Consider the following 16,578-nt stretch of genomic DNA (forward strand, 5'->3'; position numbering starts at 1 on the left):
CAGTTCCCTCTAACTACATCTCCCAAAATGCATAGCAGGTAATGGGTAAGACATGGAGTGGAGTGGGAGCACCTATGCCACTATGGGGATTGGGGTTGGGGAGGGGGTAGCACAGCATGCTGGGCATGCGTCTTACCTTGTTTCCTTGCTGCTCTGGCAGAGCTGTCTGCATCTCCCACGCCACTCACACTCTCCGGCTGGAGGGTGGACTCCACCATCAGTTCCAGTGGTGTTGGTGCTGGTGCTCTGTTCTTTCCTCCACCTGTTTTGCCAGCCTGCCTCTGCCTCTCTGCAAACCTTGCTTTCGCTGTCTTCCTGAGATCGTACCACCTCTTCCTGATGTCCTCAATGGTACGCTGGGTCACACCTATGGCATTTATTTTGTCCTGAATGCCAATCCAGATCTGCCTCTTTTGAGACTCGGGCACATGGAGGGACTGCTTACCAAACAGCCTGTGATAGTCCTGACTGACATCCTGGATCAGTACCTCCAGCTCCTTGTCACTGAACTTGAGCTTTCTTTTCCTCTCACTTCCCTCCTTCTCCCTGTCCTGGCTTGCCATTTCAATGCTGTTTTTTTTTATTGTTTGTAGCTGTGAGGCTCTGTTGCTGTTGGCTCCTCAGCTCACCTGCCTGCCTCACAGTGAGCTCCAGGTCCTGTGCAGCTGCCTGGGTGTGGCCACTTTCTGTTTGGAAGGTGATTGGGTGACACAGGATTGGCTGATTCATCGTATTACGAATTTTTGAATTACCGAATCGGTATTTACCGATTCGTTAATGAATTCGGTATTGGTTTTTCGGTATTTTTTACCAATTTTTAACGAATCGGTAATGTTTACCGATTTTTTATCTACATCGCATTTACTGATTCCTTAATACCGAATCGGTAAAATTCGGTATTATGGAATCGGTATTCATGTTTTACCTACATATGGCCCTATATTTTTGCAAACATTAATAGTGACTTCTATATTTTTAAAATCGATATTTCTTACCTTAAAGTCGATATTCTTGACCATGATGTTCTTGCTGTCGATATTTCTGTGTCACGATATTTAAAACTCAATATTAGTGAAAGTTGACATTTCCAACTCTATATTTTGACTGAATACCACAATGTACATCACAACATGACCAAAGTCTCAATTTCTTCTATCAATACAATGTTAATATAAACTTCTATTTTCTCACTATTGTTTCACCAATTCTATTTAACATTTTAAAAAGTATATCTGGTGTGACAGCTCATAACATCATAAACCACTATGACAAATATCAATTAGATTAAAATCCTGTATTATCAAGACCAGCCACCAAAAATTCGAACCTGATTCTAAAGTACGATTGGACACTCACCAATAAAAACTGTTCACTTTTTTTTTTGCTCCTCAATAGTATAGTGTACATCTTGTGACTGTTTCAAACATGATTTCTGTAAAACAACTTTTCTTTTAATAATAATACAATAATTGAATAACATAATCTGTATTAAAAGTTGTGGGTCCCAAGGCTTACATCCTCAGTATATAAGTATGTATATAAGTATGTCCTGTTTTCTGTCAATGACAACATACAAAATATCTTCATAAATGTGAAACTATACATAACTCCTATGTAACATGTATTCACACTTTCGTCAAACTCCAAATGGAAAATGAGGTTCTAGTAATGTAATCTTATAAGCTTCAAAAAGGTGTTTCTCAAAATGATAAAAATGAATACATCATAAATCGGCAAGGTTTTGCCACATATAATGGTCAGCCATAAGCCTTTTTGAACTGGGTGGCCAACCACTTAAATATCTTGATACGTTATTGATTTGCAAGAAAAACAATGGGTATGACTTCAAGGATTATTTTGGCTCCAACTACTCATGAGTGTATCGAGTACAGTCATATAAAAATGTACTAATGTCCCACCATTTTCCGTAAATACTGTGTTCCAAGAACCGGACACACAAAGGCCATCATTGCGTGGTGAGCCAAATACGTCAAAAGCTCGATAGTAATCAGATTTGCAACGGGAACAAAAGACATGAAAATTCTGAATATCAAGGGCAAGATGGCGCCACAGTAAGACACCAGCTAACCTGCTGCTCTCCTGACCTGATTTTCCCCTCCGTGGAGGAGCGCCGACCTGGAGTATGCAAGCGAATTTCTGCCTCAGTGAGCGATCTCTGCTGGACGTATCTAATGTGAGTTCGCATGGCGGACAAGGCTGGCTGCTTCACGCTGCGGTTACTGCGGTGGTGAAAGTGATCCGCAGTCTCGTCTGGTCAGCTTCCCTGTCTTCAGTCCTCTGTTCTGCAGCCTTACAGGAACATGGAATGCAAAGAGATCGGTGTCGGCCAACCTGTCAGCTGTAGCTGTCGTGACCACCCGCTGTGGCGCTGGTAAGGAGGCGAGGGGGGGGTAGTTGAAAAAAGCACTAGCAGGGGCAAGATAAAAGGAAATGGAGTTTATGTTGGATTGGAGGGAGTCAAATGGCTTGGGAAGATAGGTGTGCTTTGGGACTCATGGCAACACATCTATTAATTCAAAGGCTATTTTCACAAGTTGGTAATAAGGTCCCAGTACAGGATAAATGAGGGCCAGGTCTCAATCCAGGAACATGCACCGGGGAGGTGACTCCAATTAGTAACCCGTTGAGTGTGGATAAGTCTGTATCTCCTCTGGCTACCCCTGCTACCTTGGTTAATACAGATGTAGCCCGCAGGAGCACAATTTAAACCCCAGAAAAGCGACTTCAGACAAAGGAGGCAAGTACTTGTTCAAACCCTGAGGAGGGGACACAGAGTGAAGACCTGGACCTGACCCCTGGTAACGCTGCGACCCCGATAAAGGCAGAGGGGTATATTTCAATCCCCAGATAGTCGGGTGCAGACAAATGTGATAAGCATCTGTCCAAAATCTAAGGATGATGAATAGACTGAGGATCTAGGCCTGATTCCTGGTAACGCATCTACATGGACCAATCCAGGAACACCATTGACAGGAGCACAGAGCTGGAATATTGATGGGGTTGAGCTGCAAGCCATGTCTAGGTCTCCCGATAAAGGGGCGAAGTTATTTTCTTTGACTGATAACTCAGACCTCTCAAATCTTTGCAATACTTGTTCATCCTCAACTGACGAGTTGGCCTCTTACTCCTCCTCTAGTAGTGCTCCCGATAATTCAGTATGTCTAACACAGCATAACATATTTGGGGGAAGAAAAAAAGAAGGAAAAGCTATGGAGAGGAAACCGATAGGAGCAAGGGGGGCTTCATTGGAGAATCTGCGATGGGACTATTCCGCAACCCAATTGGTACATCCCCCAGAGGAGCCAGGGGAGACCTCAAAGGAGAACAGTGAACCATCTGGGTGTGCATCATCCGGTTAGTCAAGAGTAGAAGCAACGTTGGATGTAATCCTCCAATCCATAAATCAACTGCAGGAAGAAACCCAGAGCTCTAGTCGTCGTGCATGGCTGGCTACAAAAAAACTACATGGAACAATAAAGAAAGTAAATAAAACATGTTCTGACATCGCTGGAAGAATCACCATGGTGGAGGAATGGACGAATTGTTTAGAGACCAAAATGAATGCCCTTAAAACCCAGAAATACTCTCAGGAAACAGTCATGACGGATGTATACCGGAAACTTTAAGATCAAGAGAACAGACAACTAAGGAATATCATGAGATTCTTAGGGATTCTCAAGGGGGTGGAGGGACAGGACTTGAGCCTATGTGATCAAGTAATTAAAAGGAGCCTACCCAGAAAAAACTAACTGGAACTGGGATGTGGAAATCCAACAGGCCCATAGATTTCCTCTGATACGGAAGAAGCCATGGCTCAATGACACGGAGAAACCTACGCCTGTGTTGGTTTACTTTGGAAATTTCTTGAGACGTCAAGAAATATACAATCTAGCTCGCCCCAATCCCAATGCAAAGAGAGTTCGAGGGTTTTGCATATTTCGTTAGAGCTGACTGTGCACATGCCACGGTAGAGAGACGATGGTGGCTATGACAACTTTTTAACCCTCTTCAGAAATTGAGGGCCCGATTCACAGAATGAACTTAAGACTCAATCCTAAACTTACTACTATTTTGTTATTCACAGAATACACTTACTACTTTTGGCATTCACAGAATGATCTTACTACTTTTGGTATTCACAGAAGTTAGGATTTTGTCTTAAGTTTGTCTTAAGACAGACTTAAGACAGACTTAAGACAGACTTAAGACAAACTTAAGACATACTTTAGACAACATCCTAATTTAAGTCTGACTTAAGTCTGTCTTAAGTCTGTCTTAAGTTTGTCTTAAGACAAACTTAAGACAAAATCCTAACTTCTGTGAATACCAAAAGTAGTAAGTGCATTCTGTGAATACCAAAATAGTAGTAAGTTTAGGACTGAGTCTTAAGTTCATTCTGTGAATAGGGCCCTGAAGGCTGAAGTATTTCTCCAAAATCCTGCCCGGTTAAAAGTTATATATAAGGATTACACTTGTAGCTTTACTGCTGAGATTCAGGCCCAGGAGTATCTAAAAGAGCTTAGCGGGGGTTGGGTACCATTGTTGTTAAAAATACCTAGATCTTTATGGGGTGAAGTTTAGGATGAAGTTTTGCTTTAACTGGTACACATCAGCCATCTGCCCTCTATGATTGAGGATAATTTGCATTCTCTTCACAGTACCAGGTTCTTACCTCTTTTCTTGTTAGCAATTTTCCCTATTTCCAGACAGGGATCCGGATGGGGGGGGCAGCGGGGGATATGGTAAACACCACCCCAGGGGTGGTGTCCCCTCAGTGCACAGCGGTGTATCCAGTAACTAGAGTAATCCACATTTAAACGTGGGGCAGGTAAATCTGTATACATGGATTGAATTTATTTAATTTTCATAAATTCCTCTTCATGTATATTTTGTCCACATGGTATAAAAAATATACATCTCCGGATGAAATAAGAAGTTATACTCCAACTTGTTGTTCCTGATGCATTACAGGCTCTTGGGAGGCCTTCTTCAGGGGAATATTAAACACCTAGACAAATTATGTAAGAAAGGGTCTGGGTCACTGGGTGGCTGTGATAATGTCCTTAACATCAATTGTGCAAATGCATCGATGGTAAATGTAATATCCTTAAGTTACTTAATTCTCATATATGTTTATTAATGCAGGCATTGCAGACACTTTGCTTATGTTTAAATGTGCACCATGGTGATAGAACCTGGTGTTGTGATGCCTCTGCTGTTTGTGGTCAGTTGCACGGGACATCTCCTGCTGGCTGGATGGGATCACTTTACTGGAATAAACTTAACAACAATTTATTGCTATCTGGAGTCTCCTCATCTTCATTGAAACCTAAATTTTACACTGGCGACGAGCTGCGGTCTCTACTCACGCAACAGCATTGTGATCTCAAAATCAAAGAACATTTTTATGACTTTTCTGGACTGGATTACCAAAAGACTGGTATTTCTCATCTTTATGTGAGTACCAATTATCTCTTTGGCTTTAGAAACATTAAAGCTCATTTCATATGTAACTCTAACCACTCATTTCGTGGTTTAAAGGTCAACTTCTGAGCTCGTACATTGGAGCAACTGCCGCACATCTCATCTCTTCATAATTTATAAACCCTGGGAGGTTGGGAGATTTCGGTGCGGGCTCTACTTTAGTGGTGTAAATCCATGGACTTTTAAAAATTAGTGGGTTATCACTGCTACTTTCTCTCAGCGTTTGATAATTCATGGACTTTTTGATAATTAGTGGGCTATCATCGCTTCGCTTCCACAGCGTTTCTGACTACTTTTCCTCAAGCAGTGCATTGGTGACACGAGTGTTTAAAAATTGACTGCTTCTCCCAGTTTGTCGGAAGCGTTTGTATTCCTGTGTTGTCAGCGCCTGTAATTGGCATAAAAGGCAGTCATACATGAGTTTTTACAAGCTTTTGAAATTTGGGTGCTAGAATTATCTACAAGGCGTAAGGATATTATCCGTTTTGTTTGTGTTGAAACTTTGAACTTTTTGCCACTTGTTATAAAATAAGGACACTAGCATCATTCAAATGTCACAAGCGCATGCCATTGCATTTGTCAAATCTCAATCGCTTACTTAGTTAACATTGCATTTGTCAAACTTCAACCGCTTACTTTGTAATGTGCGTGTATCTGCGCCTACCTGTTTCCAGAACACGTAAGGATTCCACTCTTTGTTCATTCTCCTCGTCATCTGGCTCATCGGAGTCCTAACTTTACTACTACTAAATTGAGAAAATCTGAATTTTAAGACTTTCGGTATTCAGAGAAGGCATTTAGGAGTCCTAAAGTTAGGAGTCCTAACTTTACTACTACTTAATTGAGAAAAATCCTAACTTTAAGACTTTCGGTATTCACAGAAGGCATTTAGGAGTCCTAAAGTTAGGACTCCTAACTTCTGTGAATACCGAAATGAGTAAGTGCCTTCTGTGAATACCAAAATGAGTAAGTGCCTGCTGTGAATACCAATTGGTAGTAAGTTTAGGATTTTGTCTTAAGTTAGTTCTGTAAATGGGGCACAATTTCATCATTCTTCACGTCAAGAGGAACCAAGTAACTAAATGTGATATCTTACATCACAGTGCCATCTAGTGGTATTTATAAGTATACGTTTACCTTTTATTTTTCTGCATAAGTGTTTCATCTGGAATACTCTTCTTTATATTTGGTATTTTTTTAATTATTATTAAAAAAAAAGACAAGGGAAGTAGCAGGGAGCATTCTTACAGTTGTTTATTTCAGGAACCTTCAAACCCATTGGTGTTATCATAGTTCTTGCTCATTAATGTGTCACTCAAGAAGTGTGGCTCAATGGTTAGAGCGGCAGACCCTGATGCAGAGGTCTAGCCCGGGACCAGGGTTCAATTCCCCACCTCGGCGGGTCTTGGGCTCAAAAATTCCACGGACCTGATCATTTTCGTCTCGGTGCCTATTCCAATCATGGAGTCCCACTCTGCAACTCTGGGCAATAGCTTTCTTAATCTCCACAACGGCCCCCACAACGCTAAGGATGCCTGGCCTCCACCTTGGGGGTGCCCAGGAGTGGACACCTCACAGGGAAAGCCAGGATGGGTTCCACAGCGGTATTCGTACAAGCGCCTTGAGACCCTTGCGGGTGAGTAGTGCGCTATACAAGTATCAATTAACATTTAAATTTACTTCTCTCTTTTCTGCGTGAAAAATCTTATTTAATTATTTACTTATTGCCAAAGTTTACATAAGATCTTGTTACATGTGCTGTTATTTATTATTTAACATCTGTTTTATTTGAAAAGTCAGTAACATGCAGAATGTAGCAACTCCTCCATTTTTTCTTTCCACGCCTGGTGATCTGCCAATCGAATGGCAGAATTGGAAAAAGGTTTTTGAGAGGTACGCTAAAGTTTGTGGTACGAATCTTAGTGCTGAGAGGCGGACAGCTCTTCTTCTTTGCCTCGGCTCTGAGGGTCAAGAAGTGTTTGATCACCTGCCTGATGTGGACAATCAAACCTTAAATGAATATGAGATATGCATTTTAAAACCTTACAAGCATTATGGTGAGTACCATTCTAGAACAGTATCACTTTGGCAAGAGGACACAAAATGAAGGAGAGTCAGTCGAAAACGATGTCACTGCACTTAGGAAGTTGGCATCCTCGTGCAAGTTTGGTGTCTTTGTGGAAGAAAGAATTAGGGACCAATTCATGCTGGGGTGTAATGTTGAAAAGGTCATAAGTGATCTTGGGCAAAAGGATGAACCCACTTTGGAGGAGGTATTATCCATTACCAAACAAATTGAGCACTCTTTGAAATGTGTGGGTATAATTACCAAACGTGAGAACAAAGATAATGCCATTCAGTCTGTAAAATTAATTCTAAAGAAAAAGACTTTAAGTAAGGTACCATAGCAAAAGGGACAGAAAAAATATGTGAGAGATCCAAAACTTAAATGTTACAGGTGTGGGAGTGAGAAGAGAATCATTTGCCTAATGATAGGAAATATCCTGGACTTAAGTCAACCAGTACAATTTGTAAAAAGGTAGGACACTTTACCTCTGTTTGTAAGGTGAAGAAAAACAAGGGTAAGGTTCTTGCTGTTGCAGCCAACACCAACAGTGACAGTGACAATGAATCTGATTGTTACTGCAGACAAGTTATTGCACAAGTTTCAGACAATCATAAAAAGGCCCCCTAGATGATATAAACATGGAAGCGGAGCTAAATAGACTTTTGTTTGACTCAGGGCGAAAATCACCATTATTACAAGACAATTTTTTATGAGCAAATTTGCTAAAGTTGTAAAGCTTCTAAAAGCTAACATAAGATCTTGTGGATATGGAGGTGAACCCATAAAATTATTAGGCTACTTCACTGGGTTGATAGAGTACGGAGGTAGATTTGCCACGGGGAAAATGTATGTTTCACATAAGGGGGACTGCATCCTCAGTTGGTTTCACCAGAAAGATCTTGGGAGGATGTTGAATCCTAATCATGATCCTCCCATTATGTTGAGAAGATTTTCAAGCTATTGATGTATTAGTTCAAGATTGTGAAGGCGATTTTACCACTGTTCTAAAGAGAGAATTTCCTGACGTGTTTAAGGAGGAATTAGGGTGTTTAGGAGGCTATGCTCACAAAATAAGATTAATTTCTGGAGCAGTTCCCATAGCTTGCAAGGTCCGCAGTGTTCCATTGTCAGTGAGAGATGAGATGAAAGGGGAACTGGATAAATTAAAGAAAGATGGTATAATTGAGGAGGTAGAAGGCACCAGGTGGTTCGCACCAGTTGTAGCCGCACGCAAATGTAACGGAAATTGGCGGCTATGCATTGATTAAAGAGAATTAAATAAACAAGTCATTATTGATAAATACCCATTGCCAAAAATATTTGATATGTTAATGCTTCTACAGGTGCAAATGTTTTTTCTACCGTGGACTTAAAATCTGCATATCATCAGATAAAATTGGAGGTTGAGTCCAAAGACCTAACAGCATTTATCACGCCCTTTGGGACTTACAGATTTGTTAGACTACCATTTGGGCTGGTGTCTGCAGCGACTGTATTCCGGAGAGCTTTAGAAAGGGTTTTGAAAGGTGTTGTAGGTGTAAAAATGCATCAAGATGATGTGCTAGTGTATGGGAGGAATGAAGAAGAACATGATAAGATGCTCAGAGAAGTCTTTAGGAAATGTCAGGAATACAATCTTACTGTAAGGACTGACAAATGCAAATTCAAAAGGTCTCCAATAGATTACCTTGGACACACCATACCAGGTCATGGTGTGCAACCCAAGAATGAACTTGTAAGGGCCATTCAGAGTCTTGCCTCTCCATCCAATAAGGAAGAATTAATGACATTTCTGGGAATGTCAGAATACTATAGCAAATTCATGATAGACTTTGCTGGGATGTGTGTAAATATGCGGAAATTGTTATGCAAGGGTGTCAATTTAATTTGGTCAGATGATTGTGAAAAGGAGTGTCAGAAGCCAAGGGTCCAACCCATGGTTATCAGGGAAAGGCCGAAGAAGCCATGGGAAGAATTACACTTTGATGTTTTAGGGCCTGGAAATGGATGTGAGAGTTATGTGTTTGTGTTGATTGATTTATATTCTAGGTGGCCGGAGGTGAGAATCACTAAGTGCATTCATACTAAGGGTGGGCGGCCAGCTACGCTCCGTGCACGGAGTGCCGTCTCCTACGCATTTTGCGTAGCGGGCGTAGCCAGGCGGCACTACGCGCGCTCCGCAGACGGTGCGTAGCCGGCCGCCACCCACCTCCCTCCCGCCCTCCCTAAATACATAAATAAAAGTATAAAAAGCTTTTAAAAACACTTACCTTGTCTGCCGTGTCCCCGGGGCTCCCTCTCGCCGTCCCGCGATTCGCGCCGCCATATCGGATCCTAATGCGCATGCGCGGGCGGCCGCGCATGCGCATTTCTCATGAGGAATGCGCATGCGCGGCCGCCCGCGCATGCACAATAGGATCCGAATCGGTGGCGGCGCGAATCGCGGGACGGCGAGAGGGAGCCCCGGGGACGCGGCAGACAAGGTAAGTGTTTTTAAAAGCTTTTTATACTTTTATATATGTATTTAGGGAGGGCGGGAGGGAGGCGGGCGGCGCGGAGTGGGGCTACGCGGAGTGCGCGGGTGGGCGTAGTTGTGTGCCCACTTCGCGTAGCTCCGCGGAGCCCCACTCCGCACACTACGCCCAGGGTTAATTCATACTATGCATGTGATTGGGTTTCTCAAGGAGGTCTTTGGGAGAGAAAGGTTACCTGGTGTTATATTGACTGATAATGGAACACAAATGGTCTCCTGTGAGATGGAGGAGTTCTTGTTAAAGTGTTGCATTAAACATAAGAAGTGTGCTCTATATCACCCGGAAAGCAATGGCATGGTGGAACGCTTCAACCGTGTTTTAAAAGAGACCATTGATTTAGTCAAACATAATAGTTTGGTTTGGAGATAGGAAGTCATTAGGAAAGTTGAAATTTACAAAGTTACTCCCCATGCCATACCTGGTCGGACTCCTTTTGAACTACTTAAAGGAAGAAGTGCTAATAGTTTGGTTGCTCCTTTTTGGATCAATGACACTGAATCCAAAAGAGGTATGGAAAGTTCTGATAGTGATTGGAAGCTCAAAGTGTGTGACAAAATAAAAGCACGCAAAATGAACTATGAGCGAAGAAAAGCTGTGAAAATCACTAATGTCAAAGTTGGTGACTTGCTTATGATTAGAGCTCCAGTTGATAGGAAAGCTTCTGATTTGTTTCAGAAACCTCACAAGGTAATTCAAGTGTTGGCTAATGCTATAAAAACTGAGGATTCACGTATTTGAAATCTTAACAGAGTGGTGGTTATTGAAAACACCAAGTTAATTGTTGGTAAAGAAAAATCCTTTACAGTTTCTTCCCGTTTGAGTCCAACTGTGGGTAGAGGTATTGGAAGTGATTCTAGAGGAAAAAGGACCTACAGGTTACCATTGAGGTTTAATGACTTTCAGATGTAATTTTGTTGCCGATGCATGTCACATTTTTTATATATAGATACATTTTCATCATAAGATTTATTTGCTTTGTTTTATATATTTGTGTATATAGGGGGAAGGTTTGTAATATCCTTAAGTTACTTAATTCTCATATATGTTTATTACTGCAGACATTGCAGACACCTTGCTTATGTTTAAATGTGCACCATGGTGATAGACCCTGGTGTTGTGATGCCTCTGCTGTTTGTGATCAGTTGCACCTGACATCTCCAGCTAAATGGATGAGATCACTTTACTGGAATAAACTTAACAACAATGTATTGCTATCTGGAGTCTCCTCACCTTCATTGAAACCTGAATTTTACAGTAAGCATAGAAAACAAAGTATGAATTGGTGTTCGTAGATAAATTCCCATTAAAAAGAACCTGTTAGCTACACTTGTGATGAGCGTGGACTGCGGTGTAGTGGATAAATAAAAGAGTAAAAGAGTGATAAATGAAGGTGATCAATTGAAAACATGCTGCCTTAAATCATGTTAAGGGAGGTTAACACTCAAATCTGAAATCGTGGTGCTTGAATTCCTTCCTGGAATCGCTGTGTCAAAACTGAAACATGCGTTGAAAGAACTTTGGCAGTGCGGGCGAAATTTGAAAAGATGAGCAGTTACATGTGGGAATATCCGTGTGAACTAAACTAAATCCGTGATCGGGTGTAAAACGTATTAACATTGGGTCATGCAGAATTTGAAATAGACCCTCAAAGGGGAAAAGAAACAAACAAACAGTGCTCTAGCGAAGGGCAGTGAAACTATGAACCACAGTGGAATGGAACACTAAAACATTTCTTACTGATGTTAGTAGGATCGTGAAGTTCATGAACTGGACCACGCCAAACGGTTAATCTAAGTCAAGTGAGAAGAAGTTTAAAACAAGCTGGTGTGTGTATTTGAAAATGAAGTGACTGAAAATCAAACACGGACTCATGCCGAAAAAGTGACTAAAGTTGGGTGACCGTGGCTGCCATCTTGCAATGGAAGCGCATCTATTGCGGCTAAGCTAACATACAACATCAAGAAAACTAAGACAGTGTGAATACCAGTTTGAGAGAGTTAGTATCCTCAAAACTGAGAAACCTGTTATGGGCAGATGATAAATTAAATTAAAATGGAAAAAGAGGCGGGTGAATTCTGGCTGTAAATATGTGTGTTATCAAAGGGTGAGAACCCTGCGGTGGCCTGATCAAAGTAAAAAGGCTAAAAGAATTGAAGTTGATATCGCGTGATGTTAGGGGTGATTTAAAAGTGATGTAAAGACCACAAAAACATGAAAAACGTGCAGGGCATTGCAAGAAGGGTAAAGAGTTCCAAAAAAGAATTTGAAAAAAATGTGAAATGTGCAAACAATTTGCCACGAGTTGACAGATGGGTGAAGGTATCATGGAAGCCCATGGGGAATGGACAATGTCCTTGTTAAATGTACATGAGTGGTGGAAAATTCAGAAAAATCCCCCAAAAATGTGCAGTATGCAAACGATTCATCACTGGTTGACAAATTGGTGAAGGTATCATGGAAGCCCATGTGGAATAGACAATGTACTGGTTAAATGTGGATCACTGAAATATTATCGACGGTCACATTATCGACTAGCAATAATATCGTTGAATAATTATCGACTACAAAAATATCGACTTTGTATACTTATTACACAAAATACAAAAATATCGACTAAAAAATATCGAGTATTTAGAATATCGAGTACATAAATATCGTCTTATTAAATATCGACTACTAATATATCGTTGTTCATGAAATTACACCTAACACTACAAAAATATCGACTACTAAAATATAGAGTACAAAAATATCGTTTCTAAACAAATATCGAGTTTTTTTTTGTACCCTTTCATGTCTAAAATACCATATTAATGGTCTATAAAAGTCATTGCTCTATACAAAAAACATTTTACATATAATACCTGTTACTTTTATAACATTACTATTTATCATCATTTGCTATACATTATAGTAAATGCGTTCTATCATTTGAAAAAGAATCTTTACATGTAACTAAAATTTTCATAATATTTTTACACTTACACATCTATTTTATTTAACAACTAACCTGCTTTAATGCGGAAAGCACCACATACCACCATTCTCACATCAACAAACACACCAATTAACATAAAAAAATTCAAACTAGCCTATACAATCCTTCCTTTCATCCTACAACCAATCAAATCCAAGCACACAAAATACACATACTATAAAAGGGATAAATGCATTCTACCATTTGCTGCTGCTAACTCCATAGAAAGAAGATGCCAACACTCTGAAGATTTTGTTCCTGAACAAACATCTTTAAAGATCCAGCTCACTAGCTAATCATTCAAGTAAGTTACAATCCATTATTTAAAAATCTAAATTAGTAGTCTATTATTTTACTTATATCTCCTAACTCTTCCACTTATTTAATTTTTATCTCCTCCTACTTTTATGATAGAAACTACTACAAAAAAATTCCTAATACATGCTCCTATTTCTTCCCCTGCAAAATAAGATAGTAAGTATATATTAATGGTCTGTTATACAACAACAGCTGTTTTTAAACAGTATTTCACAAGATTCATACTTAATTTAAAACATTTTATTCACAGATATTCAGCGATTTTCCGATTTCAACACTACAAATGTATAGAACTACACTAATTAAACATGTAATTATATATGTTTTTGCTAGTAAACAACCAATATTTAAAATGCTATTTTCTAAACAACATATCTTGCATATTACATCTTCCCTACAGATGCAATAAAAACATCCTACATCAACTATACCAAAAGACAAGACTACCCTTGTAAAAAATGTAAGTATACTTCAATTTGTCTAAAACTTCCGATAAAATCAAGAACTATGTTCTTAACACAATGTTATGTATTTTATATTTCCTCTACAGATATTGTGAATACATCATACATCTATTCTACCTACAGCAAAGAAAAGTACATATTTAGAAGTTAGTATACTTTTAAATATTTCCAATTTCTCAACGCTTCAAAATAATTTTTATCATATGTGACATGTATTTATTCTATCTTCTCTACAGATCTAAACTTTACTACCTTGATGTACTCCACCAAAAATACTACAACTCAACTATTTAAACAAGTAAGTATATGTAATGTTCACATCAAATGTAGTACTAAGCAAATTTAAAAACTGCTTTTTCCTAGGAAAAAAGGTTGTTATGTATAAACATTAACTTAGCATTTCTATATTTTCATACCAACAGTAAATAAAGAAATACATACAAGAAAGTCCTTCAAAATACAGTTCTGCATTTGTGATTACTACTTTTAGTAAACGTAAGTATAAATACAACATTAATTATGTTAGCACCACTAAGTGAAATATATGTTATTTGATTTTGTTTCTTTCTACTCTTTCCTAGAACAAGTAAAACAAAATGACAGAAGGTGCAGAATTTGTTATGTCACAGAAAAATAATTTACTGTTATGTTATATGGGTTATGTTTATAGCCAGGAAAGACAAAGTGGTAGAAAAGTTTTCTGGAAATGTACAAAATATTACTCAAACAAATGTTATGGAAGGGCTACTACAGAGGAAACTAATGTGCTATTTACCAGGGAACACAATCATCCCCCCAATGTCACAGAAATTGAAATAAGAGATGCTTTAGAAAGTATAAAGACTGCTAGCACACAAAGTGATAGACCAACAACACAAATCCTTAAAGAGGAACTGTTAAAAGTCCCAGCCCATGCTTCAGGTCAACTACCCTCTATTGACTCCCTAAAACGCACAATTGCATACACTAAAAGACGCACTTCCACAACCCCACCCAACCCTACTACTTTTGAGGAAATTATTATTTCACCAGAAATGTCCATCACACACAATAAAGACAAATTTATCCTTTTTGACAATGAAAGCAGTACAAACAGAATCATAATGTTTGCAACTGCAAGTAATTTAAGAAAAATCCAACAGTGTCCCCAATGGATGATGGATGGAACATTTAAACCATGCCCAAAACCTTTTTATCAACTATATTCCATCCACGGGTTATACCATAACTATAACATCCCTTTCATTTACTGTTTGCTACCAAACAAACAGCAAAACACTTACACAGAAATATTAAATGTTCTCAAAAATGAAATCAATAATTATTTTCCAGAAAAAATAATTATTGATTTCGAATTAGCTATGATTAATAGCATTTTGAAAATATTTCCCCACACAGCAATCCAGGGTTGCTACTATCATTTCAATCAGAGCATATGGAGACATCTCCAAAAATCAACTTTAAGTATTTTGTACTCAACAGATAGCACCTTTGCCTATCAAATTAAAAAATTGATAGCACTGGCCTACGTTCCTGTTACCGATGTAGCGGAACACTATAATTTATTAATTGACAGCACATATTACAAGAGGAATGAAGATAAACTAACCCCATTACTGGATTATTTCGAAGATACTTGGGTGGGAAGGTTGCACAGATCTGGACATCGACGCCAACCCAAATTCCAAATCCCTTGGTGGAATGTCTATCTTAGTACTTTAAACCAAGAGGCTAAAACCAACAACAGTGTAGAAGGGTGGCATAATGCTTTCCAAGCTACCACAAGCAGAACAAGACCCACATTCCATAACCTACTAGAAGCTTTGATAAAAGAACAAAGCTATCAAGAACTAAGAATGGAACAATCTGTGACACAAATTGGTCCAAAACTAAGTAAACAAACTAAACAAATGTTCCGACTACTGCAAAGTCAAGTCACATTATACCCTACAACTAGAGGATTAGAATATCTGGCAATAATAGCTAAAACCCTACTATAAAAATGTCGACAAAATATACTAATATCTTCTTACAATAATGATACATATAACAATCATAAACATTTCTAAACAATTATAAATAAGACATATTTGTTTTACAAACTTATCAAAATTTTGCACATTATTTCTGAACAAATATGCAATATTTATAATTACATCACACAGACACATTACATAAAGATCGACATTTCGCACCCAATAAATAGAAATATAAAAATACTTACAATTTCTGTAGATGAAAGAGACGTAATGAAGCAAAATACAATCCATACAATCCATTACAAAGTAAGAAAAATCCAATATGGGAAACCATCAAAAACCCGAAAATTATGTAAAAATAAAATAAACGCTCCAGGAAATCCCGAAAACAGTAGTGTGGACACTTTAGTATTTAAAGTGATATACACACAACTTTTAAAAAAACGGTGACGTATACCAATGTATCAATCCAATACGAAACCCTCAAAAATCCCGAAAAAAGGTTAAAATTATTAAAATCCGCTCCTGGCAAACACGAAAAATAGGAGATACACGTAAAAATATAACCATAATAAGTCATACATTAGTATCTCCGAAAATAAACACGCTTCCTTCCATGTAGTTTTCATGCGAGGAACCGGAACTTGTAAAAAAACATACATAACGAAACCCACCCACAAATAGCCCATAAAATTTGTAAATACACTCACAATTAACATTAACCATGTAAAAA

Source organism: Lissotriton helveticus, chromosome 1_1, assembly GCF_964261635.1.
Source record: "Lissotriton helveticus chromosome 1_1, aLisHel1.1, whole genome shotgun sequence".
NCBI lineage: Eukaryota > Metazoa > Chordata > Amphibia > Caudata > Salamandridae > Lissotriton > Lissotriton helveticus.